The 24,397-nt window shown below is 49.7% G+C and overlaps 1 protein-coding gene across 4 annotated transcripts in view; it reads right to left on the bottom strand.

Moving 5' to 3' along the window:
- The window catches only part of NCOA1 (nuclear receptor coactivator 1), a 143,474-nt gene that overhangs the window by 95,833 nt on the left and 23,244 nt on the right, over positions 1 to 24,397 (bottom strand). For all 4 annotated transcript variants that reach the window (XM_068678956.1, XM_068678959.1, XM_068678961.1 and 1 more), the window contains exon 2: positions 3,931 to 4,099. The gene's annotated coding sequence lies outside the window, so the exon portion shown is untranslated. The remainder of the gene's footprint in view (positions 1 to 3,930; positions 4,100 to 24,397) is intronic.

Raw genomic sequence — 24,397 nt, 5'->3', positions numbered from 1 at the left:
GGAGATTTTAGGAAGAACATCGCTCACCTTTCCACCTGCCAGAGCGACGGGGGAGTTCCTGCACAGCAGCTAACCAGAGCCCCAGGTGAGAACCATCCCAGGGGAGCGGGCATCAGGCTCTGCAGGTGCTGGATTTCTCTCGGTGCTCTCGCCCTTGCCTGCAACGTCCTCCGAGGTGTTGGCATGGCCGGCGGGGCGAGGACAACACGCCACAAAGGAATTCATAGAGAGGAGGAGCAACATTCACATTTGCATCCCTAATCACCAGGATTTCGTGGGCGCTGCGCTCCCGAAGCTCGCTTGTAATGAAAATTATTCACCAGCATTTCTGGTTCTTGGAAAGTACAGCTGTAGACAACGCCACTGTCTGCAGCTCAGGAGCTTGACTCACCCGTAAATAGCAATCACAGAAACCAGTATTCAGGCAAAATGGCCAGGAAATGCTTCAAATTTTGGTCCAGGCGAGCAGAGCAGCTCCCTGCGATCTGGAAGACGGGCACGTGAGGGTTTTAAGGTGCAAACCTGCACGCAGCAGGATCAGAGCCCCACATCGAGCAAAACCTCACTGGCGTGTGCATGAGGCATCCAAAAACAGCTCCTCGAGGAAGCAGAACCGGCACAGAAACTCTTCTCACTTTTTTTGCCAGCCAAGAGGTGGCTTTGGGGGTTTGTGTTTGTTTTCTGAAAGTTTCCCAGAAAACAGATCTTCCCAGCCCTGCGTTACTGACTCAGCACTGCAAAATGATTTGGGTGATAAATGGGGAAAAAAAAAACCCTCCCGTAACTAAAGGCACAAAAACTCTCACGAAGGGTTTAACTCTGCAAATCCTCCGCTCTCAAAAACAGATCAAAAGCGCCAAATTCTGGAAGTTGGAAAAAGTAGGACCAAAATGGACATAAGCAATGCCCCTGGGCAACCAATGCTTAATGGCAGATGAGCAAATCCTCGCCTGGGCATTTTAATGTTTTGAAGGTGCTAACACCAAAAATTTCTCCCTAATGGAGGAGAGGCAGGTGGCCCAAATACTTCCTGCATGAGCCAAGCACCAAGGCTGACCGAACTCCAGGATCTCCATGTGAAAACAAGAGCATCCGATGGCATTTAGGGTTTTTTAAAAAAAAAAAAGGAACAGAAAAAGATCTCAGATGCAAAACTACAAGCAGCTCCCCCACCAGCACCGTCCTTCCTTCGCTTAGCAAGGAGCCCAAGTCACCAGCAGACATCCCAAACCCCATCAATCGTTTTTTCTCCACGTAAGCCCAAAGCTTTTGTCCGTGGCGCTGTGCTGACACCTCCTCAGCACGTAACAAGCGCCCAGCACAATGGAAAACTTCAACGTCAAGCAAACACGGCTGGCACCAGAGTCAAAAAAACAAAAAAAAAACAAAGCTGAGGGGCTCAGCTCAGCCCCGAGCACCTTCAGCAGTGCGGATGCTTTTAATATAAATGAGAACTGCTTTGCTAGGGACAGCTGGCTGCAATGTCTGCCCTACGAGCACGAAAAGAAACGTGCCGGGAGACTGCACACCCATGCGCCCGTGCTAATTTTTCAAAAAGGACAACAAAGAAGAGTCTTGAATATTTTTGTTTAGCAATCTAGACAGATTCTAGATCATCTATCTGCTGTTAGCGTGGCCGCAGGTGGGCGTGCAGGGCCCACGAACCCCAGCTCTGAGAAGCAGCACTGCTGGCACGTGCGCCCTGCGAACTCACCAAGCTTCGGCCAACAACCAAGGGAGCCTTGGCTACAGGGGGCTTGCCTCGTCTGTGCTCTTTGCTTAATAAAAGCAGGCTTCAGGAGAGCCAAACCTGGGGTATTTCCTCCCAAAAGGCTGTGAGGTTCTCTGGATCAGTGGGGCAGAAACAACGTCCCCCTCCAAAAGCAAAAGCGCCGCGGCTGCAGCGAGGGGCTGCGACTCCAGAGCTCACCTCCAGCAAATACCTCGCAGGAGATGGGCTTTATAAAACTGTTGCCACGCTTGCAAACCTCGTTAACAGCAGGAAATCTATTTAAAGTGGAAGGAATACGATCATTAAGGAATAAAGAGGGAGTTTCAACACGGCAAAGACCTAGGGCTAGGGCGGGGAGGCGGCGGGGCGCAGGCGGTGTATTTATGGCTTTTCATCTCCAAGCCCCAGCCCGGGATAAAGGGGAAGGGAGCTCCACCAGAGCAAAGCGATTCAGCACAACGCCAAAATGGCCATTTGCTAGGGGAAAGAATGAAATTTAATAAGCCGGGAGGGAAAGAAGAGCAAACAGATGGGAGGTGCCAGGTGGGATAAAGGCAGGGCCCCCTCCCGGCTTCTCCCCACGCACAACTGCAGGGGCTACTTTGCCAGCCCTGCTATCAGGGGAAATCCAGAGCACCTCACTTCAAACTCATCTAGAGCCCTTCCTGCCCGCAGCTATCCGATTTCGGGAGGAGGAATTTAACCCTTCCCCTGGCGGGGCTGCCTCTGCCAGCCCGGTGCTCCCGGAGCTGTCTCAACCCAAGCAAAGCCACGGCCGGGCACTTTCTTTGTGCTCAGCGCTTTGGGGAGATTGCAAGGGGGAGAACACGAAAAAAGCAGAGCCAAGCACGCTGCGAAGTCACCCTGCCAAAAGCTGGATCTGGTCGAGGCGCCGGAGAGAAAGCTGAAGAAATCTCAAGAGCAGCAGGAGCTCGGGGTTTTTGTTTGCTTGTGATATGCTTCCCCCGCTTCCAATCAAAAAGCGGCTGTTCTGTACAGAGGGAAAGGTGATCTTTTTATTTTTTTTTGCGGTGAAAAAGCCTGAATTCACCTGTTTGTTTATCGGAGGAGTCCGCCAGCACAGTTTAATCATTAACTGCATGCACCGCGGCCGGCGCTGCGCCGGGGCTCTGCTGGTGCCTCGTGGCTTGAGGGAGATGCCCAGCAAGAAATCCCCCCGGGGAATTGAGGCTGCAGAGTCGTGTGGATGACCCGTGGTGACGGCCAGCAGCAAGGCACAGCGCCACCGAAGCACTAATGAGTTTTCCAGCCAAGCCATCACGCCCAGGAGGAGCTTACCCAAAGCGCAGCACCACGCCAGGGTTACAGCTCCGAATGCAGAGGGAGCAGCGCGACGGCTCGCAGCCATTTGGCCTTTTTTTTGCCTTCTGGCATGCGATTCAAAACCAATTTTCTCATGGAATTAGGGGTACAGGTCCTCCCTGCTCCCAGCCGTGCTGGAAATCCCACAGCCACGCAGCTGCTGCAGCCAAGCCGTCCTCTTGCTCCTTGTTTTCACCGTTCCCGTTCATTTCTAAATATATTCTGCTGTCTCTCCAAGTTACCGCTCCATTACAACTATTTTCCTTGAAGATATTGCCGGCTGTGGGCAAACCACAGAAGTGTTCAAGTCGTTACATGCATCAGCTAGTAAAGTGCTCCGAGGATGCTGAGCACACGCTTCTTGCTCTCGACGTTGGGCCAGCCCTCGCCATAAAACATTTTGACTTCCCAACTTGGCGACTTTTAAAACTCTCCAGTTATGGACTCGATTCACCTGATCAGAAGCCTTGAACGCTGCGAGCCAGCCTAGAGCGCAACGACTTACCAAAACCACGCGTTATTCTTTAGCACAAACCCTCTGCATACCATTCTGCCACCGCAGCAATTAGCTATTCAATTTTGCAAAACATATTGAGAAAGAACGGTTGATTCAGGCAATAATTGCATCTTTACGAGCTTTTAAAGCAACTCTCGTAGCTCCGAAGGCGAGGCAGACCGACTGCACATCTCCACGTACGGAAAATAACCCAAAGGAAGCCAAGGACGGAGCGGAACGGTGCCTTTTGCTTTCAGCCTTCTCAATAATTAATTCCACATGAAGAGGTGCTCCAGCGAAAGCCACCTCCACGACAGGTTTGAACTTTTTTTTCTTTTTGCCAGAGGAAAAGAAAAAAAACAGAGACCTGAAACCTTACCTCTACCTTCCCGAGGTAAAAGATGGTTCATGGGAAAATCAGGACTCTTCAGGTGATTAAACAGCAGCGGCGGCGAATCCTAGGGCTTCAGCAACCACGGGCATGGGCCGGCCATGGGCAGCCTTCACATCAATTCTTCAGCCAGGGAACCAGCATCAATTAACGAATCCTGCAAAAAAAGAGACAATTCGTCTGCATTATCTCCCAAATAATTCACACGATGCAATTCTCGGCGCTTTGAGTGGGAAAACAGCAGTTAAGGTCAACTGCTAATTCGCAGCAGCATCATTAAGAGCTTGTTGACCTTCTCCATGCTATCAATTGTGAGGGTGTTTTTTTTTTCATTATTTTTGGTAGAAGGACTCATCAAGGTTCCTCACGCTGCAAGTTTCTTGGGGGAATAAAGTAAACGAACGCTTTAGGAGTCCAAGAAATGTGGATTTTTAATTCTCCCCTCCCTCCTTTTGCCAGCGCCACCCCTAAGACATAAAGATTGCCCTCCAGGAAAAGGCAGCACAGCCCTGGGAGCAAATCCGCCGGCGCGAGGCGGCATCCGTGCAAGCAAAAGGAGGTAAAAACCAGCCCCAGAAAATTGCAGCGGGTGTTTACAGGCCGCAGACCACCACCGAACTCGTAACACGCCGGGATAATTAGCCGGCGCGGTGCCGCACAAAGGCGCCGCTGGTAAATTGCTGCTGTTACTAAGCGTGGAGCGAGATCTGGATCAAGGGGATTTCTCAAGTCCCTCCTCTTCCGCAGGCTCGCTGCAGCGCCTTCAATAAGCCGGGGAGCCTCTGAACCCGAGAGGAGCATAAATAATGATTCCCCTCCCGAGGTACATCGAGCCCGCGATGCGTCCGTGCGCTCCAGCCGCCCGCTCTGCTCTAAGTCGCGGCACGGCTCGAGAGGAACCTCACTCCTCTCAATCCCAATGTGGGTTATTTTATCAAACCCAGGGCTTGCAAAGTCCTTGCTCGGATAAAAAATAATTTTTTTGCTCTTCATATTACAAAGTATCACCAGAATTTGAACAAAAAAGTCATTTCAAACAAGAACCACGGAGACGAGCTCTGCAAAATCTCCTCCAAGCCACTCCACGCGCTGCAGGCTCCATCTGATCTACCCGGCCACCACCAAGACAAGTCACACCACTGCTTTTAAGTTTTATTTCTAGCGGCCAAAAATTAATCTTCATCAGCCTGAGCCACCTAAGGGCTGATAGGAAACCCAGGCGTGTAGTTGCGGGGTCCCCTCTGCCGTCACCCCACGGAGGTGCCCGTGGAGGTGCCCAGGCGTCACAGCTCAGCACGCGGGGCTGGCAGCAAACCCTTTTTGTTTTAATTGCCTTACTTTGTGGGTTTTTTTCCTTGCTGATTCAGCCCAGGGTCAGACACACAGAGGGCCAGGCTGCGGGGCCAGGCATGGGACGGGAGGAGGGAGCGGGGGGATCAGGTTTGGTTCCCAAGGAACCGCCACATCCAGAGCCCACATTAGGGCGAGGAATTACTTCCAGGACGTGCCTGTTTGCTTTTTTTCTCTCTCTCACAGGGTTACAGCACTTCCATGGGGATTGGGATGAAAGCTAGAAGTCGGGAGAGGCCGTGGTTGTTGTGATCACTTCCACCAAATAAACCTAAAGCAACATCCCCCACCCTCAGCGTGCCGGGAGGGCTGCGCTCACCTCCCTTCGGACAAAGAGATGGGATGATGCGAAGGAGGGAGGGTTAAAAACAGGAAAAATATAAATACAGATGGCAACGGTGAGTACGTGTTTGCAGAATCCCGGGGTGAGGTGTGTGGCAGGGGGGGAATTGGCTCCCGGTGCTAAAAAGGGCAATTGGGTGTGTTTTAAAAAAATGAACTCCTCACCCCAAGCTGGCCCTGATGGAAAGGAAAGCAACTATCAGAGTATATAAATATATATATTGGAATTGTATATTATATATTATATATTATTATTATATAATATGTTATATAATGCATTATTAGAATTATATTATATAGAATATTTATATATATATACGAAATGGAAAGAAGAAACATGGAAAACTGGAAAGAAGAGCAAATAAACTGTTGGCATATTAAAATACATCAGAAATGATGTGATACAAAAGAGCAAGAGAAGCCGAAAGGCACAAGAAGAACACAGTATTTGTAGGTTTGAGCACCCCGAGGTATCCCCATTACCTAGGAACAGGGAATTCAGGCAGGGGCTGAGCACAGTCACTGCACAGGACCAGAGCAGCTACCAGCAATATCACAGGAACGGCAGAAGAATGCCCCAAATATTCCTGTTTGTTAATTAAGAAAGGTATAGGCAAGCTGCAGGATGATACAGAGACATTTCCTACTCCGAGCAGCATTTCAGGCAGCTGGGAAACGACAGCTATCGGCGCTGGGCATTTTAAAGCAAGAGATCTTCACCTGGATCCTAAAGAGATCTTCACCCCGAGCACCATTTATCTGACTTTTCAGCCAGTTTTAACTTGGAGAATATTGAAGGAAACGCTGCTGGGCCAATATTTGAACCACCAGGAGGGCGAGCGAGCGAGCAGCCCAGCTCACACCCCACGCAGACGAGGGACACGCTGCCGCTGTAAGCCCCGAGCAGGCATCAGAGGAAGCAAATAGCTGATGGCTATCAGCACACATCACTCGTGGGGGTGTTTTCGCCAGGATTACAAGGTCGCCTGCAAACCCTAGCAGCTCTGATGCAACGTACTTGGAGTTCTGTAAATGATTGAACTTTGCAGGGTCCGATTTCTCAAGTCACTGGAATCGCATTACATAACACGGGATATATTAAATAGATTAATAATTGGCCAGGCGACAAGTCATAAAAGCTAACTAGATCATCATCAATCACGTGCTCGTGCTGAAATCCCAGCAGGATCGGTTCTCGTGCCCTACATTACTCGTTTCCCTGCAGGTCACAAGCAAAACTCAAGCTCACGCCGACTCCAGATCTGCACCTTCCACCGCGCCGACTACAAGCAAAGACGTTGCACGTCCTGATCAACGACTGCAAACTTGCATCTAGGAACAGAAAACCTTCCAAAAACCAGGGGAGGGAGGCAGCAGCAGCAGATCAAGTCAGCAGCAGCCTGCTTGGTGCAGCGAGGGAGTGACAACTGAAAGTAGCAGGTGGCGAGTCCAAAAACCAAAGCAGAGACGGAGGTTTCTTCGCCCACGAGCCAGCGCGGTGCTCGAGCTCCTCGCCACAGGATGTTGTGCACGAGCTCGAGGGGGGGGGACTGGACATGCCACGGAGCAAAAATCCCCCGATGGTTGCTAAATAAGAGAGAAATCATCTCTGGCTGAGAGTCCTGTTAAACGAGCAGAGCTGGGCGAGTGTCCTGCAGTTCCTGGGTCCTCTTGGAGGCTGCACTCACAGAACCGGGCTCCCATCGCTGCAGATCCCTTAATTCCACCCTGAGAAGAGCAACCAGCACTGCAAAGCAGGAATTTGGGAACAAAGACCGCGGGGGCTGCGTCGCCCTGCCCCTGGCACAGCAGCGAAACCAGGGAGGTTCCCAAATTACAACGCAGGCTGTTGAAAAGATGCTGAAAGACCCAAAAGTGTTCGTGGTGAGAGGTCACAGCAGCGTGGCGCAGTCGGTTTTTAGGGAGAAGATTGGAGGTGACTGCACTGCCACCTGTAAAAACCCAGCTTAAGAGAAAAATGTAGGGGCCAGGCACCTCAGACCACTAGGCAAAAGAAACCAGGGAGCCAAAAGCCTCTTTTATGTGATTGCTCAGGTCGGGGAGGCTGCAGGGCTGCTCTCCACGAGTCCACGGCAGCCCAGGAGCAGGAGAAGCAGCCGTCCCGCTGCCAGCAGCCCGGGAAGGGCAGAAATGAGTGAAAAGAGCTGAATCTTGGCTCCTCTTCCCAGAGCACAACACCTCGAGGCAACGATAAAAGTCACTTACAAGTGGTATTAGGCACGAGCTTTCAGCTGAAGATATAAAGATACCTGGAGGACAGGTAAAGGAAGGAAGTACCCATAGGTTACGTACATCAACAGCACTGGGTATTTTCCCCCTCATCAGAAAGCCTTTTAATTAGTAGGAACATGCATTTAGAGATTTCCAACATTTTTTAAAAAAAAACCTTTCAATAAAGCTCGCACTGATCTTTGCTCTTCTGTTTTCCTCCAAAATCCTGCGCTCAGCGTTTCTTGCTCACGTTATTGACACCTTCCCCTGAAAGGCCCGAAGTGAGGTTTTAAAACCGGCCACATTTTCACTTTTTCCCCCAATTCTGCAACCCAACAAAGAACAGGCATTGAAACACCCGATGTAAGTCAACGGATTGCACCGCGCATTTGTAAATGTGGTTAAAAACAGGCAGGAGTGCCTGGCACCTTTGCATTTAAATATCTCACTAATATTTCCTAGCTAATAAACGCCACCCTGCCATAAAAAGCCAGCAGGGAGGAGCTGAGAAGGATTTACTGTTGGTGGCGTGTTGGCAAAATCCCTCGTGTACTTCCTTGTTGCTCAGTGCCGTGCTACGAGTAGTGAGGACACCAGGAAAGCAGCCTGCCTGCGAGGAAGATGCTGCACCAAAGCTTTTCTGCAGCTCCTCCACACTCTGAAGCTGTTGGGCCACTGCAAAAGCCTCCTTTTTAGCTGTTTTTAACCTCCCTGGAGTGAGGATGCTCAGACAACAGTTTCAAGGCAATGCTAACTCTCACTACCTTCCCCCCCCAAAAAAAACGTACTCACTTTCAGGTGCCCTTCAAATTCGATTTTGCTTAAAACCTTGCAAACGTTTTCGAGCATCTGGCAGGCCTCTTCTTCTCCTCATCTCCTTTTTCACGTGCTGCTGCCTGATTTATACCCAACCCCGAGTGGAGACAAGGGAGAGCAGAGCCGTTTTGCAAGAGGGCTCGATCGGCTTTGCCAGGCCGCTGTCGCAAATTAAAAGGTCAGAAAAACAATCGCTGCGTTTGGAAAGAATAATTTTACACAACCGAGAAGGCAACAACAACAACAACAAAAAATATTAACTTTGTTCCAGTAAAGTGAGCTGTCTTATCTGCTCATGAGGAAGTTTAATAAACAGCTCGCTGTGCTTCTTAGGTTTCTGAACGCCTGCCAGGTTTTGCAGGGATCTTGCTTGTCCTAGCAGCGACTGCAGGGCTTTAAGTGAAAAGCAGAAAGTGCAAAATGCATTTTAGAAGAAATCTGAAAAAGAAATTGATTGGGTTTGTTAGTTTAGCCAATCGATACCAACAGGCAACGCCGTAAGTCGAGTTACAGCTGCGGATTGCTCCTGCTGACAGCGATCAGGCCCTACGAAATATCTGCTGGCTCCTGCTCCTGGGGATGCTGGTGGGGCTGAAGGATCTGCCACGCCACGAAACGTGGGGCTCGACCTCTTGAGAGATGAGCAAGGAGCAAAAAAAAAGAAGGAAAAGCATCAACGGAAAGGAAAAGCTGCATTCGTGCACTCGAGTCCAAGTATGAAACATCTTCCAGCGGGTCTCTGCGCCTCCTGCGCCCACGAATGCTCACCCCACCGTAAATCTGAGTCTTCCACCCGCCTCATCGAAATGCAAAGCTCAGAGTTGCCAATTTTGGTGTTTACACGAGCTGCTGCTGTTCTGAACCTGCTCAAAACTCCCCAAGTTGCTGCAAAGCCGCAGCGGGGCTCTGCTGGCCCCAGCCACCCAGCTGGGACGCTTCAGGAGCTCCCGTCCCCAAAAAGGCAGGAGGCAAAAAGGGCAATCCAAACCTCGCCCTTGGCACAACTTGGCCAGTATCTACCCCTCTGAACTCCGGAGAGCACCAAAATTGCTGCAGGACTCTGCAAAGAGAGAAAGCTAACGGAGGAACTTCATTAATTACTGAAGGAAGCTGAGACGGAGGCAGACCGAAAGCAGAAGCGTGCCTTAAAGGGGCAGGAAAAACCCCAAACCAAACCAAACCCAAAGCGTTTTCCTTTCCCCGTGCCACCCAGCACCCCGTCCGCTCCGTTTTGCTCCGTGTCTGCCAACTTAATCCCCAGCTCGCTCCTCGCCCGAGGATCCCCAGCTCCGTGTCCCAACACCCTCAAGTCATTAACCGCCCTAACGGCACGCTGCCTATTAGTCCGTAATAACTTCCTGATGGAGATTAGATCAGCCTTTGCTCCTCCTTCACCGGCTGAGCCTGAGCTCTGTGGAGCTCAGATATCACCCTCATTTTGGGGACGACATTCCCAGAATCGTCCTTTTCTCTCATTAGGGCCCGTTTGGTTCGCAGCCAGACGATGCACAAATAATCATTTACACGGTTTGGGGCTCCTACGTTGCTCGGGTCCCTTTCCTCCCCGAGCCCAACCGTTATCTTACCAAGTGTCTGCTATCATCTGCAAACTGCTTTGTCAGAGCGATGCCAAGGGGTGATAACCGCTCGCTCTCCTGCTGTCGACCCGTTGGGAACGCTGCTGTTGCGTTTCGTTTCCACCGGGCTCTGCTTGGAGCTATCTCTAAGTAATCCAGCAGAGATGATCTCGTACAGAAGAGAGGAACTGCTCCGAAGAGCTGTGCAAATGCTAATGCCGTGTGCTGCAAGGACGGCGCATGTTTGGGAGTGGAATTTAAGCTGCCACGAGCTCCCTGTTCCAGCAAACCCAGCTGCTACCGCGCTTCGAAAAATGAGATTAAAATCAATAATCTTTGATTATGGATTCAGAGAACCACCAGAGATTCAAAGAACCATCCTGCTCCGAGGAACGCGAGGCTGACTTTTCAATCTTTTCCACCTCTTTCAATCTTTTCCACCGATCTTTTCTCTCTCTCTGCTCAAAGCCCATGACAAAGGCAAGCAAAGGCAAAGCAATGCCCAAGCACGCGGATATACCACGGGGGATAAACCATGGTGGATATACCACGGCAGATATACCATGGCAGATATGCCACGGCCGATATACCATGGTGCATATACCACAGCAGATATATCACAGTGGATATAGCACAGAGGATATACCACAGCGGATATACCATGACAGATATACCACAGCGGATATACCATGACAGATATACCACGTCCGATATACCACAGCGGATATACCACGGCAGATATACCATGGCCGATATACCATGGTGCATATACCACAGCAGATATACCACGGTGAATATAGCACAGAGGATATACCACAGCGGATATACCACGGTGGATATACCACAGCGGATATACCATGGTGCATATACTACAGCAAATATACCACGGCGGATATAGCACAGAAGATATACCACGGCGGATATACCATGGTGGATATACCACAGCGGATATACCACGGCCGATATACCACAGCTGATGTACCATGACGGATATACCATGGTGGATATACCACAGCAGATATACCACAGTGGATATACCATGGTGGATATACCACAGCAAATATACCACGGCCAATATACCACGGCGGATATACCATGGCGCTGGGCTCGGCCCCTTGCCATCGCTCCAACAGCTGTGCGCTGGATTACAAGGATGCGGTGCGGTACTTTAAACTGTTTACTTTCTTCCTATCCCTCATTAAAACGTGCTTGATAACAAACACCAGCAGCCCAGGGCAGATGTTCTTGCCTCGTCGTCTTCCACAGCAAAATGCAGTTTGAAAAAGCTAACGGAAAGGGGTACCGTGTCTTAAACAGACCAAGGATGTTGTACATAAAATTAGAGAGGTTTCAACAATTTTAGTCCATTTGTTAAGGCAGTGAGGGTGCTCTGGAGTCCAACAGCCACAACTTTGATATTAATTTGCACATCTGGACTTCTAGCTCTTAATTATTATCTTCTTACGCTTTTCAACCCTGAAGATGCTTTATTGTCCTAGTATCAAACCCAATCCTTCCTGGAAAGGGAGGGAGAGCTTTAGACATTGGGAAATCCCAATTCTCTTGATTTCAAGGACTTTGGAACTTCACCCACATCAGACATCACACATCACTTCCTGAGGGCCTGGGCCATGCTGTTTGATGGGAAAAATGCCAGGGGAGTAGTTTCCAAATGGGTGTGCCATGGTAGATGTCTTCTCATACCCATCCCCAAGGGGAACAACCAAGGGGATATATCTTCTTGGCCAGCACCGACAACAGAAATGTGTAGTTCACACCTTCAGAAGCTCTCCACACATTTGCAGAGTTGTAATTCAGCCGGAATAACAACTACGTCCAGCGGGGGGAATAAAAACCCGCAGGGAAGGAGGCTCAGGGGAGGAGCTGCGCCGAGAGCCACGGCCGGGCTCAGCAGCAGGGCAGTCACACGAGCCCTTGAGAGCTCTCGGCAAGACTAAGTGGAAGATGGAAAGCACTCTGCAGCACCAAGCAGACACGTTTCTAACACAAACAGCCCTGTCCTCGGCCCCGCGATTTCTCATCTCCTTCATTGAAGCCAAACTGTGGCAGAGCTCCTTCTATCCAAAGCAGTTTGGAAGTTTCAGAGAAGCTGACTAATGGGTTTCTTTTAAAGAGCAAAGCTGGTGGAATCATTTTAGGATATCTCAAGTGCCACGTCTTAATAACTGAATCTATTGGGATGATGAAGGGGAAAAAAGAAATGAAGGCAACTTTGAGCAACAACTGGCACTTGAAGATGTGGAAAGCTGTGCTGCTCCCTCTGCCCCCATTACTCACATCACTGCATCTGAGATTTTGGTACAACGCAGATGAATCTGAGAAACAGACTGGATATGAATCCAGGGGTACCACGTTTACCCTAATCCCTGGCTGCCCATTAAATAACCCAAAGCATATTAATGCTAAGAAGACAATTACGCTGGAATTCCAACTCCATATTCTATGAAATACAATAATTCCATATATGCATGATATAAAAATATGTAGCTATGGCTACAGTAAGAAAAATCAGTAGTAAAAAGGTAATTTGGGGGATTCTCAGTGAAAAAAATGTCAAGCAAAACCTTCACCACCGCTACGTTACTGCATACTAAAATATAACGCTGTTTAAACAGCTGAAAATGCGTGTTTATCCTTTTTGATCATTTCAGTATGATGCTTAGAGAAAAAGAAAAAAAAGCAGACTGTATCAAAAGCCAAATTACTTAAAGCAGTAAGAACACTCGCGGAAGGTTTCCAAGTCAGGACCCTTCCTCTGGAAATAGAGGATCACCAGGAACGGGTGCCTGCCCTCATGGAGAGATGAAGTTAACCCGAAAGCTTTGCATCTTCATCTCCATGCTTTCTAATAAATAAATATAAAAAATAATGAAAAAACCAGCAATTTCAAAATGTTTTAAGTTCACCTGCAGCCACCATTTCAGCTATTTGATTTGCCTGAATCAATCCAGAATAGAAGTTGGGAAGGTGGGGCAGTATTGCAGCCTCGCCGTCCCTCCGACCACGCTGCATGCCCCCAGCAAACCCTGCCCTGTTGGGAAGGTGTCACAGTCCCTGCTGCTGACACCACGCATCGCCCCATAACTTCCACACGTAATGCCCGAGCCTCACTGGGGCTGGGGGGAAAAGCAGATCCGTGGCTGTGCCTGCGGAGCAGATTCCGATCCCAAAGGCAGACTGGAGAGCGCAGGTCCCCAGCCCTCTGCACCCCATCGCAGCGCAGCATTCCCATCACACTCAGCATCCTTTCATCAGCTCAGCATCCCGCTGCTTTTTCCAGGCAGCCTGCGATCCCAGCCAGGCACAGGCAGGGCTGGAAAAGGCCTTTTCCAAGGCAGGTGCCTATAAAAAAATCATTTCCTAAAGGAAGCCACGCAACGTGAATTGCAATGGTCTACAGGAGGGGGAAAAGCCGCTTGCGGACTGCTTTAAGGCAACGCGTTGAGAACTGTTTTCTGCAAAAGCTGTCAGAAATCCAGACGCCCCGGGCACTCCAGCCCACTCTGCTCGAGTTTCTTCCACCCCTGACACCGAGCCCAAGCTCCCTGCTGCTAGCAGCCCTTCAGCAAGCTCGGCTCAAGCATCAGAAGACGTGGCCGAGAGCTTCCACCTGTGTCTCGCGGCACCCTGAGCAACCCTGCTGCTGCGAAGCCCCTCGATCTAGCCCCGTAGCACTGCGACTCCTTTTCAGAATGAAAAGCAGATGGTAAAGGAATCAAAGCACGTGCAGCCAGAGCACTTATCTAAGCAGTTATTGAGAGCCAACGTCCCTCGTCGCTCTCCAGCCGAAGCACACGGCTTTCAGATTTACAGCCCCGACTCTGATCCGCTCCCTGCTTTGCAAGAGCAGGGAATTTCCTTCTCCTTTTCCAACAGCAGCTCCGCAACCGCATGCATTCGGCTGTTTCGGAGCCAATCCTGCTCCGAAGCCTTAGAAGGAAGGAAATACGGAGCGGCTACCCCAGAGGTGGCACCGAGATGCGTTCAGCTGAAGGAACTTACACATCTCCTGCATAAAAATACCGGCTGAAGGGCAGCACATTTCATGGCGAAGCCACCTGCAAGAAGCCGAGGGCTTTGGAAACTTCGGGTACTCCCAGGTGCAGGAGAGCAAAGCACGGGCAGGATGAGGCTGGGCACATTGAGGGGATGCCAAACCCCGCTCGCCAGGGCTGTCTTTAATTGCACACCCATCTCCTAAGAAGCGCAGAAAAAGCCTCATGGCGAGACGTGGGAATATTTGGGCAGAAGACAACGGGGTGGGGAAGAAGCTCCCTTAGGTCTCCAGCAGCCCCAAACGTGGCCCGGTGATTCCTCCATCGAGCCCATGAATTCTGACCATTTCTAATTCCATTTCATTCAGATACCTAGAAAGGGAGCTTAGAAAAACGCATCTCAGCTGAAGCACCCGTTAGGATTAATCCGCATTTAATATGGATTAATCCTCCGGCCACGTTTACACGAGAGCACCAGGGCTGCAGCTCACCGCACAGAAACATTATGGGGAGGGAGAGAAAATTACAAATCCAGCAAAAAGCAGCCAGCCCTGCGTTTCAGGTGGTAACCAAAGCGACCTCCCTGCGGCATCGCCGTCCTGCTCGCTGCGTGTGCTGCGTGCAAGGAAAGGCGCCCGAGCAAGGCGGCGTTTATCGCTCCCCACGGCAGCAAAACGAACCAGGAGCAAGTGCATAAAAGAGAAGGGAGAAGGAGGAGCTGGGAAGCTGTGAGAGCTTCCTCCTGCTTCGGTTTCTGCAGGTGCAGAATGGGAATTACTGGCACCGGCACCTTCGTAAGCGCAACGTGATTTGCTCGCTTCGCCTTGCAGAGCAGCGACATCTCCGCCGCGAGTGACTCTGAAAAATTGTCACCGATCCGGGAAAGGAAAACTGCACGAATCCAAGCAGATGGCTAATCAAAAGGTTAGCTGCTGGATCGCCAGCCAGAGGAAATAAGGTTTTTATTTCGGCGAAAATAAATCACATGAATAACATAAACACCGGTGGCTTAAGTCAAAATAAAAGTCGAGTGTGATTTGGACTTAAAACCTTCATCTTCAACCCGTTATCAAGGCGCTCCAGACTTTTAGTAGCCTGGTGTTAAAATAACCGTGGTCCTGCCCCGGTCCCGGCAGGCAGCAGCTCGCAGCACGGACTGCTGGTCACATTCCCAAAACGCAAACGGGTACAAAGAAAGGCATCTGTGGTTCATTTCGGGGGCAAGATTTTCATTTATCGGCAGCCAAAATTGTCGCACTGTCAGATCACCCAGGCTGTGGGTTGGTCGGAGGAGCGCTTGGCATTTGTTTTCTTTTTGTGTTAAACACATAAAAATACAAATGGACGACGCCGACGTCCCACCACACGCTGGTAAGAGCTGGTAAGCAAGCGCTGGTCTGCGGCAAGAGACATTTTTAAAATCGGCTGTTTGGAGCTGAGCTTTATATATAAAATTTCCATGGTTACCTCCATGCAAGTTACCATGGATTAGACGGGACTAAGCACTTATTTTTCCAAAGCCATTTATGAGCATTTAAGAGATTTTTCCGTTCCTGCCTCAAAGTATTTCATGCCATTAGCCACTGTTTTTCTGATCACATCCATTTCTGTATTAAGTCTTAACCAAAACTTAATTTTATACTTCTACAGTTTACACGAGCTGCATTAGGGATGCATGCGATCGGGAGATAGGGCGTGCATTTGTATAAAACATCGAGCTCATTTTGACAGCTAGCAAATTCAGAGAGTAAATTCAAGGCTACCAGGAAAGATTTTATCCTTCTACCGGAGGAGACAGCGATTGGATCAAACAGATTTTTCCAGATGTTCAGAGAGAAGTCAGGGGCTGTACCCGCATCCATAACCGTGGCCGACAGCTACGCAGCAGCATTTAAACAATATTAATTGCTCCTGCCAGCTCTGAAGGAAACCATGGTAAAGCAGCGATCCTTTTAGTCCAAAGAATAAAATCCTGGAGAATATACAAATCAGAGTTCTTGGTGCTCAGCACCACTGATGGAAAAACTCTCACCTGAGAAGGATTTCTGTATCGGTAGCTCAAGGAATACCAACTTCTTTTTACCAACATCTCTGAGATTTATTTTAAGTGCTCTACCAAAAAGAATACTGCTTCACAAGGGATGCCAACGCATGATGAAGAGCCGAGCTTGAACATGAGCTGCTCTGTCAGGAGGACACCTTACACTCAGTGAAATGGGTGCTTGGGTACGAGGAACGATGCCCCCCCTTCTGTGCTGGAATTTATTTCTGCTCAGCAGCCACCCATGACTTGTTTCACACACCAAGAGCCACCAAACCCTACCAGCCTCGATCCTCCCACCCCGCAAATACCCACACCGTGCCCCTTCTTTCTCTCCCCTGCACACTGAGTGAATAAAATCCCCCCAAAGGTAAGGCAGAGCAGGCGAATAGTTCATCTGGAAGGTCTCGGTCCCACCCGACTGGGACTACGGGTGTGCTAAAATGGAATTAAGACACAGAAAATGAGTAACACGCCCCTGTTATTTGCAGCCCTACTTATCTTCCTCAAACTGCCAGAGGCATCCTAATCCCCGCTTTCAAGAGAATCGGTTCTTAAAATGAAAGGCAAATCATTTTCAAAGCCAGCCAGCCCAGAGGGGCACGGGCTTGCCTGGCTGCCACCCCCGAGAGGTCCCCGAGCCCCAGGAGAAGACATTTGGGAGATCCCCTAGCCCGGGATCCAGCGGGATCCTCCTCAGGATCCACTGCTGCAACCCTGCCCTCGCTAGGCAGGGGGCCAAGACGCATTAAAAACGATTTAATCCCCCAAGAGGCAGTAGGGAAATCGTGAATTTATCCAGGCTGTCGCGATAAAGACATCACCTCGGTGCCGCGCGCCTCGGCGCCCGTGGGAGTCGCACGGAGTGGTTTCTCCTCGAGGCATTATCGTGCACGCAGCATGCACCAGATGGCTGGGACGTGGCTGAGCTGGAGGTTTCGACCACATCAATATTCCCCTTAAGTTGAAACAGCTTCCCATGGAGTTTTGGAAGCACAAGTTCGCTTGGATACCGTGCAAATTCGGTCTCCTTACTTCGGGACATTTTTTGAGGAGATGCAGATAAGCGCTGATTTTAAGAAAACACACTACAGAACAGCAATATATGCAGATGAAAGGGAACTATATTTTTTTAACCGAGTAAAAGACATGGCAAAACACTAACGTATGCAAAATACGCTTCAAAAACGGTATTTTTTTTCCAGATCAATCCTAAACAAGAGCCCCTTGTGATCAAAACCACACAGAAATCTAAAAATAGCTGGCCAGGGAAAACACTAAGCAAACATTTTAAGGATGCTTCCCCTTTTGAAGGGATTTATTCACTATTTTTTGGTTTTCCTTCTTTCTTTTGGGGTTCCTAGTGCTGGTCGGGCATGAGGGGGGTGGCAGCGCCACAGGACCGGGCTCCCTCATCCTGGAACCTCACAGGGACACCATGTCAGCACACCTGCACCTTTTTTAAGAAATTTCAAAGCATGGAGCAGATGCTGAAGCCATTCACGCCGGGAGCAGCCCTTCCACAACCGGTTTATGTTTCCAGCCCTGCCACAGCGAGTCGCCTCCCCGCCGTTTGAAGTCTGAGGCGAGCTCGCTCCATCGCAAGCCTCGCCTGCAAGTAGCTGCTTGTGGCAGCCGACGGCGGGGTGAAGGCTCCTCTCCGCTTGGGATAGCTCTCTCCAGAAGAACTTGTTTAGGAAAAAGACTGTGGAAGCTACTGAAAATTGGAGAAATGTGGGCAAATGGCATTAAAAAAGTCCTTCCTGGAGCAGGCCGCCTGAGAGGCTCTCGGCTGCGCGCCTCACGCTAGGCCACGCAGGCCGAAGCTGGGAGCTGCCCGTGGATTGAGCACATTGCTTTTGAGCGATGCTTTTCCTAGGTTAGGTCCTCTCTCCTCCCAAAAGCACACCCTCATTTCCTCACATTTTCACTAAATCTGTACAAAATTTGCACCGCCTTGGTCACAAAACACCCCCCGTCTCTCCACACAGAGGTTTCACTTCAGTCGTGCCGCTCACTTCACGCCACACTCGCCAGCTTCTGGTTCTTCTCCCCTCTCCTTTCCCCAAAAGACCCCCAAGTGCTCAGAAATCAGCCCCAGAAACCTCCACAAACCGAGGCGAGGCTCTGGGCACCCAGAAGAAAGGCCCTAACCTCTCTGAGGTTTTATTTCACAGACCTTTAAGGACACACAACAGAAAGGTACAAATGTGGAGCACCAAACCAGAGACCAACACCTCCCTGACAGACAGAAATTAAACTTTAACACGCCTCAAGAGTCCTCTTGTAGAAATATGTATTTGAAGCTGAGCAAGTGTAAGCCTTAACATGGTTTTAAATATCTGCTTGCAGGAAGAAACAAGATCAGCTAGGAGGATTTGGCTACATACAAAGTATACTCATTTCCCAGAACGAGCAAATTAAAGAACAGTATTTTTTTTTTATTTATTTCAATGTAGAAATGTGATCATGCCACCTCTGGAAAGCTACCCACGAGGCTTGTGAAAACCGAAGGAAGTACAGAAAAATCATCGCGGAGAAATTCTGGAGTAACAGGAGGGCCTGTAGGGAGATCGCCAGCAAGAATCCACATTGGAAAGCAACCGGAGGGGGATGGGAGGGCAGGCAAACTGCTACAAAACCCAGAAGCTAAGTTCAGAAAATACTATTTACTAAAATACTAAAAACAAGGACTGGGATCCAAACGCGAGCTGTGCAGACGTCCATCTGGCAAATGTCGGAGCCGTCCTCCTAAAGCTGCCTTGGCTGTGCGAGAGCAGGACTTCATCTGCTAAGGAGAAGAGATGGGAAACAGCTCACAAAGCTCCTCCGTGCAGGCTTCAGAGCCTCTGGAAACGGTATTTCTTTCCTTTTTATTCCCACCATAGTAAATAACACACTAGGAGATACTGTTATCTTTTGCAGCATGGTTAATAATGTGCCTAAAGCTCTTTTAACATCTACAAACGTAGCCTGGCTTCACTTCCATGTGCTCAGAATTTGGAAAGGGATACACAGAAATTTGTCTCCCAAGAAAACACGTCCAGGCTGGGATATGGGACGTACAGGATATAGGACATACGGGATACGGGACACACAGCTTCATAGTTGTGCAAAAACTACAAATACTCCTTTGATACGAGTGCCTGCGTCTTGTTAACTCTCCTCGAAGACGTGCTTCCAGCCAACTACACTGCTTTAGCCAACTGATGAAACAAAGAACATTTGCCCCAGGCTCGAATGGATGTTTCATTAATTATGTGAGAATTAAGCGAAGATTAAGCGAAGATGGAGACCTCTCTTCCAAGAGCAGAGGTCAAGAGCTGAGAATTGGTTTGATTTCACGGACAACAACAAACTGACATCAGCAAGAGGCAACGTTTCACTCAGGCCTGAGATTTTTGTAACATTAATATTAGGGTAGAGACTGGGTCCACTGGAGCAACCTGATGAAGGGCACGTATGACCAGTGGCATTAGAGACCCTGCAAGGTGAGGTGGCGGGGTTTAATTTGGGGTAAAAGACCAGGCCTTTCTGTGGGACCAGCAGAGCTGAAGCTGAGCCACCGGAGAAGATGCTGCAACACAGCTAAAGCACCTGTATGCATGGGGCATCTACCATCTGCCCAGGAACGGGCAGGAGCCATCACCTTAGAATCATAGATACAATCCCAGAGTGGTTTGGGCTGGCAGGGACCTTAAACCCCACCTGGTTCCAGCCCCCTGCCATGGGCACCACCCCTGTCCCCAGCCCAGGCTGCCCCCAGCCCCATCCAGCCTGGCCTTGGGCACTGCCAGGGATGGGGCACCCCCAGCTCCTTGGGCAGCCTGCACCAGGGCCTCGCCACCTTTATTAGGAAGGATTTCTTCCTAATTTCTAATCAGAACTACATACTCGAGACGAAACTTGTGTCTCACCTCGCTCTTCAGTTCCTCTTGGCGTGCTGCTTTCTCCTTAGCTGCGGGGGCGTTCAGGGGTCAGATGATTGCAGCAAATTAATTTTCCATTTAATATGCAATTTTCGACGACCATTCATTGAGCTTCTTGCCCTTAATCATTTTGCTTAATTCGTCTATCAAGGTTGGTTTTCCTCTGTGCTAAGTGCAAGGCCAGAGGGCTCTGAGCAAGCCTCGTGCCAAGAGCTCCGCAGCCCCAGCTCGCTCCCTGCCCAGGCTGCAAGCCCCTAGAGCCCCCTGCCAGGCACAAAAAGTGCTGCCAGAGCTGCTGCCGTGCCATGACTTTTCCCCAAAAAGGTCCTGTTCTTCTGCAAAGCTGGTGGAGCAGGCACCTAAAAGATCACAGATACGTCATCTCGGCTCCGTGCAAGGCAAAACCCGGCAAAAACTTACAATTTGTTCCACATTCTAGGACTTTTTATGTCATTTAGATATAAATCCCTGTCAGTTTAGGCTCTGAGCACAAGAGACACTTTACAAACCTGACCATAAAACAAGGGCTCTAGTGGCCGAGCTCAGCCCTGACCCAAACCTCCCTCCTGCTTGGCAGGAGCTTTCACTTCAATAACCCTGAGCGATGAGGCAAACCCCATCCAAGAGCTGGGGAAGGGGAGAAAGGAGAGATTGGATGCAAATGCCAAGATTACTATATGGAAACGACATTTTTCAAAAATATTACACTTCCAAAAAGTCCTGGCACGAAGCGAGGAGTGACATCGCTCATCAGCACCTGGGAATGCCTGACACTTTCCATCCCAGCAGCTCCTCTCCCCAAAATCCCACAGCAGACGCTGGACATTACATCTCTCTTCCCAGTTTCTTACTGGGAGCTTCCCGAAGCGCCTTCTCATGCGTGAGGAAATCCAACAAAGCTTGGGTGTTGCATTTTCTTGCGCGAACAGGGATGAAATCTATTCTGCCTTGCCATCGAGGATTCAAGTGGGTTTACCTGATGGCCAGTCGCTCCACATCCTTGTTCCAGCCTGCTTCGTGTTTTCTAAGTCAATTCCTCTTTTTGTTCACCGTTAAAATTACAGAGTTTTTCCTTTTTCTTTTCATAAAGCGGCATTAATATTTCATGATTGCATTCTTCTGCATCGCAAACATATAAATAACTCCAGATTGCCGAGCGCTCCGACCGCCAAGAATCTGTTCTCTGCACCCTCCTCTGACTTCTTGTGTTGCAAGGGGGGGAAAAAAAAGTGCATGAGGTACAACGAAAACGCAGCCTGACATCATCCGTAATTCTAGGCTTGTTCAAAGGCTTCACATCTCCTTAAGAAGATGAAACCATCCCAGCAGGTCTGGTTAGCAGGGACGCGGAGTAACGCGGATCTAATGAAACTGCAGGAGCCGAAGAGGCAACGCAACAGGCTCGGCAGCAGGAAGGCTGCACTGAGATTATTCACTCATTTCTCCTTCGTTTTCCTAATTCTCTGTCGATGCGTTCAGCCGAAGCAGAGAAGCGTTTTGAGGCTGCTGTTGAGAATTGCAGCAAACGCCGCTGGCAGGAGCCCGTACGGCGAGACCTCATGCTATCACACGCAGCAAGGGAGTTTGGGAATCGTAGCATTTCTGATTTTCCCCCAGCTATGAGAATACGCCCTGAGATTTTCCACGCACGTGCTACATTTTTGAGGTTATTCTTCCCTCAAGGCTTCCTCCAGTCATTCGGATCCACTAAACTCTCCCCATGATACCCTGAAATCATCGTTTTTTTTGATGGGAGCCAGCAGCAATCCTGAAGTCGCATCTCAGCCCCGGCTCGGCATTTCCATCCTTCCTCCTTCGAGCACGTAAATGCCTGCAAGAAGTGCTGAAAAACACCACCACCAAGTGCTTTTTGCTCAAAATTGGGTAAAGACACACCAAAAAGCCATACAACCCCATGGACTAATGAGGGCGAGCCAGCTCTCCCAGCCGCACCGCCTCCAGCTGCCCACCTGCCTGCTCTTTGTAGGGTTGGGGTTGTTTTGTGGGGTTTTTCTTTTGCAGGACCGAACCGTCACGTCCGTAACCGGCCACCAAATAATTTGCCACAAATTCAGACATGTGGAGGCCACCACAGCCTCGTGCCCCAAATTGCACATCAGGGATCTTCGCTGGACTCCCAGGGATGGTGCTGAGCTTCAAACCATTCGGTTTCTGCCTTCTGCAAAAAGGGAAACTACAGGGAAGTAATTTCACAAAATAAATGAACAAAACCGCTCAGGCTCTCCGGGAACAAAACTGCTGTGCCCATCGACTTCTCACACACCATGTTTTTACAGCAAAAGCACTCAAGTGCAAATCGTGGTCCCGTGTAACTACAGCAGAAGTAACGCTGCCACTTCATCAGCGGATGGAAGAGGAATGACACCGAGGAGGAAAGAGCTTGTGCAGCAGCAGAGCGCTCCTACGGAGCAATGCTGTGTGTTTTTCTAATACATAATAGATCAAACAGCTTAATAAGAAATCAGCTCGTTTCTGACGGAACAAATATTCAAGGGCATGAAATACTGGTTTAAATTATTTCACTTACAGGCTCGAGGAAGGGAAAAAAAATAAAAAGAAGCCTGGGCTGAGCAAGCTGCATGCAAAACCGAAGCGCCGTGCCGGAGGCTGGGGGCTTTGGCGTTCCCCCCTGGACTCTCTGCTCCTTTCGGATTTAATATGCAGTCATACGCTCAAAATTACTTGCCTCTGCTTTACTTATGTCAAATGTGCTCAGCTTGCAAGTCATTTTTATTTTTTTTTCCTTAGCTGCCTGCCTGGTAAAGTCACCTGGGAGTTCAATGTCAATATACGCCGCGCTTTGGAGCAAAGGCTCTGCCATCAGAACCCTTCATTACAGCAGCGGGTACATTAAACGCGTTTATACATTATTCTTTGTTGTTGTTTTACTTGCTTTAGCTGGTGACTTTGCTTTTGGTTCTTCTTACGGATGGCCAGGATGGTTGGCGTTACCAGTTAATGAAATATTTAAAGTGTTCTCCTACAAAGAGATCTCACGCCTTAACACAAACCAGGAGCCACTGACAACTTCTAAGCCCTTCAGAAGGAAAAATAAAGAATTTTTATAGGGAAAGACACCGAGCAAAACTGCAGTAGGCTCTGGAACACCACGATACGCATTTCTATCTCGAAAATCATTGAACAAATCCACTTAAAAAATACCAAGCACAGCCCCAAGGCCACAAGCAGAGGAAAGCGGTTTAGCAGGTCAAACGAGACAACGCGTGCTCCAGGAGCCCTGCTGAAGCCACGGCAGCGGGTCTCGCATGGAAACACTGCTCAACGAGCCCCTGTGTCTGCCCAGGAAGGATTTCTCCGCTCACCATCACCCCGCAGAACAACCCGGCTCTTCCTCAGCAACGCCAGGACCTCCACCAATCACCCCTGGACGTCCTAATTGAGTCAGCAACTGGAGATTTTCATTTCTGCAGCCCGCTCGCTGCAGTGAGCCCTGATTTAATTTCCCCTAAATCTCCCCCAATAAATTACTTTCGCCCAGCCTTTGCCTCTGCGAGACCGCTCGGGCGGAGGCACGGCACCAGGAGCGGCCGAGAAATAACTTTGGGGAAAGTTAGCAGCCAGCTCTGAAAGGTCGTCCTTTACAATAAATTAGGCCGAAAAAAAAAGGAAAAGGGTCAGAAGAGAAAGGTGAAAACCTATCAAGAGTTCTGGGGCAGTATTAACCATAGGAGAGGCTGCCACGAGGCCCCACCGGGCGTTATAGGGCTCTGTAAGGACACGCTACGAGGTCTGCAGCCTTTTTATCCTTTGGCTGGTTCTCACTCGGTGCTTCACAATTTAAATAAAGAGCACGGAGGGGAAAAAATGAGAAAGCAAAGTCTTAGAAATCGGCGTGCTGCGGCTCCCAAAGCCCCCAGACCCCATGGGCTCGCGAGACGTTCGGCGTCGTGCCCGCTGAGCCGACCCCGGCGCATGGAGAGCTCTCCCGCTGAATGCAGCTCGGGCCCTTTTCCCCAGATTTAGCAAGCCTAATAGGTTAAAGTACACGTCACACCCTTTCTCTACACCCACTACATAACTCTCGTCTTTGTTATGCAGACAAGCAGGCGAGCAGCTTACTAAGCATCTCCGCGTGTTTACAGAAGGCCGCGGCACGAGCGCGCCGATCTG

Source organism: Anas acuta, chromosome 3 (genome assembly GCF_963932015.1).
Source record: "Anas acuta chromosome 3, bAnaAcu1.1, whole genome shotgun sequence".
NCBI classification, from domain to species: Eukaryota; Metazoa; Chordata; class Aves; order Anseriformes; family Anatidae; genus Anas; species Anas acuta.
The sequence above is the reverse complement of the archived record's forward strand: the minus strand, read 5'-3'. Positions and strand labels throughout refer to the sequence as shown.